Source organism: Leopardus geoffroyi, chromosome X, assembly GCF_018350155.1.
Source record: "Leopardus geoffroyi isolate Oge1 chromosome X, O.geoffroyi_Oge1_pat1.0, whole genome shotgun sequence".
NCBI lineage: Eukaryota > Metazoa > Chordata > Mammalia > Carnivora > Felidae > Leopardus > Leopardus geoffroyi.
Window position 1 is genome coordinate 111,596,951 of NC_059343.1, and position 3,583 is coordinate 111,600,533.

Sequence of the window (3,583 nt, forward strand, 5' to 3'; positions counted from 1 at the left end):
GAGCCACCCAGGCGCCCCTAAAATTTTTTTATCTGTAAAAAAATAAGAGCATCTTTTTTTGGGGGGGGGGGGCGGGCAGAGGGCAAAAGAGAGAATCTTAAGCCAACTCCATGCTCAGCGCAATGCCCACCAACACGGAAGTCAATCCCATGACCCGGGAATCCTGACCTGAGCCAAAATCAAGAGTCCGATGCTCAACTGACTTGAGCCATCCAGGTGCCCCAAGAGTATCTTCTTGATAGAGTTGTAAGTTTCTATATACATATAGATTTTATTATGGAGAGAGAGATGCGTATATTACAAGTGTAGGCCTGTGCGTATACACATACATAATATTCAGTGGATGCCATCACTGTTCTGAGTACTTTACAGATGTTAATTTATCTTAATCTTCTTACAACCCCCTAAGGTAGGATGTAGCAGCAGCAGCAGCGTCCCCCTTTTATAGACGGATTTGAGGGACAGAGAAGTTAACCAACTTGTCCAAGGTCAACAGGTAGGAAGTGGTAGAGCTGAAGCACAAACTCAGACAGTCTGGCTCCAGAGCTGACACTTACATTGTGTCGCCTCCTTTTAACTGAGTTGATACACAGAAAGGACTTACAGCAGTGCTCGGGACAGAGGAAGCTTATTCGATAGCATAAGCTATTCTTTACTAACCCCTCAAAGGTGGGTCTAAGAAGGGATTCTACTTGTGAGCTCTGGGATGGGATGGAGGGAAAGAGCACAGAGGTTTATGAAAATAAAACTTCAAGACAGGGGGTTAAGAGGTTAGAAAGGAATCAGCAAGAAGTGCTGCTATTCATTCAAGTTGGTATGAAAAAGATCTAGAAGTCCTCTCTAGTGCTGAGGATCCTGTTGCATTTCTGAGGATTCTTTTGATCATCTAGCCCTGCAGTAATTGTTAAGCCACTGATACTTTAAAAAGTCCACTTGCATGAAGCATTTTTCTGGTTGATTTTAAGCCACATGCATAGTTAAAGCACTTTTTTTTTGGAAACTGTGTGGATAATAAAGGGCAATATATAGACACATTTTAGCACATACAGGGGCTTGAGGCTATTTTGTATAATAGCTCATTCCATTGTCCGGCATAGAGAAGGTGGTCAGTTTAAAAACATAAAACAAAACTGAAAAAACAATCACCCTGAAGTCCCTCTTCCTGGCCAACGTCCTAATTCCACCCTGGCTTCTTGCCCGACCATTCAGCTCTTTTACACACACACAGTCTTACACTTTCCCAACAAGTACTTATGGTTAGTTGAGCTATATGACTCAGGATCCCAGGGTGGGGATCACCACGCGCCCAGGTCCCCCTTCACCGCCCTGGGAGAAGGATGGAGGGCAGAGGAGAGGGGGGTGGAACCGGTTCAGATCTTCCCACGGGACGTGCCTTCCGCCCGGCGGTCATCCCAGGCTGACTGACACCCAGGATGCGAGGCAGAGGGACCTGAACACACGCGGGTACCACTCCCATGCAGAGATAGCATCCCTTTGGGCAGTCATTGCCCTGTCACAGTGGGGCAAGTCCAGGGAGTTCTGCCAGCACTTCCTGGTCTGGTTCTGGTTGGGGAAGCGGCTGTCAAAAGGGGTAGTCTGGTAGTTCTTGATTTGGGTCGTTTTTTTAAGTTTATTTATTGTTATTGATGTATATTATTTATATATAATACTATGTTATTATTTGCTTATTTTATTTATTATTAATATTATTTTGAGAGAGAGAGAACAGGCACAGGTGCATGCAAGCAAGGGAGGGGTAGAGAGAGAGGGGGAGAGAGAGTATCCCAAGCAGGCTCCGTGCTGCCAGCGCAGATCCTGATGCGGGGCCTGATTCCACAATGCGTGAGGTCGTGACCTGAGCCGAAATCAAGAGTCTGATGCTTAACCGACTGAGCCACCCAGGCGCCTCTGTTGATTTTGATCTTGATGTCTTCTGCCATGGTTCTGACTCCTTCCTAAAGACACCCCCAAAGCAACTCTCAGCTCAATGTGACCCTCAGCCAAAGCACTTTGTGGGACTCCTGGGTGGCTCAGTCGGTTTAGTGACCAACTCCGGCTCAGGTCATGATCTCGTGGTCTGTGAGTTCGAGCCCCGTGTGGGGCTCTGTGCTGGCAGCTCGGAGCCTGGAGCCTGCTTCGGATTCTGTGTCTCCCTCTCTCTCTGCCCCTCCCCTGCTTGCTCTCGGTCTCTGTCTCTGTCAAAAATAATAAACATGAAAAAAATAAAAATAAATAAAAATTTTAAAAAAGCACTTTGTAAAAAATTTGGATTGAAGTATAGTTGACACGTGCTCCTTTTTAACCAGTGTCCCTCGACCGGCCTCTTGGAGCTCTAAGCAATTTGCTGCAGCCAGCGACAGAAATGGGGTTACTTCCTGTGCTCTGCCAGCCCCCCACTTAACCTGGGACTCCTGGATCCATAAAGGACACTAGAAGTCGTCTAATCAGGCCCCTTTCTTGTAGATGTTGGCCAAACTGTTGCAAAGAAACATTAGGTGACTTTTCTAAGGTCTAAAGATAAAATCACTCATTAAAAAAAAAAAAATCTTACATGTATTGAGTGCTTATTCTGTGTCAGGCACCGTGTCAAGCAATTGGGAAAGAGAGATCAACAACAACAACAACAACAAATAGCTCTGATCTCTAATTGCTTACAGCCTGATGCATCAGAAAAATGTAAAGTATATAGTGTGATAAGTGTTAACAGATGTGTAAATACAAAGCACCGCTGTCCCTGGAGAGATCAGGGAAGGCTTCCCAGAGAAGGAGACCCTGCAGCTGGATGTGTCCAGCGGAAAGAATGGAATGAAAGAGGCAGCATAGAAGGTGAGGATGCTGAGGGAGTCTTCCTTGAGGCACAGGCTGGGCTGCAGCCCCCAGTCTCTGGCGCCTCACTGCCAGGCGACCCTGAGCTCTTCATCCAGCCACACCCAGCCAGCTTCCAGCACCGCTCTTGCCCCAGGGTTGGGATCGCCAAATTTAGCGAAGAAAAATACAAATTAAATTTGAATTTCGGCTAAGCAATATTCTGTAGCATAAGTATATCCCCAGAATATGCACGGGACATACTGATGCTACAAAATATTTGTTGTTTGTCTACGGCCATACCACCCTGAACGCGCCCGATCTCGTCTGATCTCAAAATATTTGTTGTTTATCTGCTGTTCAAATGTAACTGGGCATCCTGTATTTTATCAGGCAACTCTACCTGGAATAAAGGCGTATTTGTGGGAGGAAGAGAGTGGGAGAGGAAGGGAGGGAAGAAGACAGGAAGAAGGGAACTAGTTCATCAGTGGGGGGCGAACCGGAAGACTGTCAGGCTCGAGGAAAGCAGATTTGTTGAGACCTAAAAACCACACAAAATCTGCCCTTAACATTACTACTCACTATTTCATTTCTGTTTTCATTTCTCCAGTTTTATTGGGACATAATTGGCATATAGCACTGTATAAGTTTAAGGTGTACAACACGATGATTTGATATACGCGTGTGTGTGCGTGTACATATTGCAATGCGATCACCACAATAAGCTTAGTTCACATCCATCCCCTCACATAGTTACATGTTGTTCTTGTGATGAGAG

The 3,583-nt window shown here is 45.8% G+C and overlaps 1 pseudogene; it reads right to left on the bottom strand.

The window, feature by feature from the left end:
• Nucleotides 1-1,370: 1,370 nt before the first annotated feature.
• Nucleotides 1,371-1,623, bottom strand: LOC123594460 (annotated as a pseudogene).
• Between the last annotated feature and the right edge of the window lie 1,960 nt (nucleotides 1,624-3,583).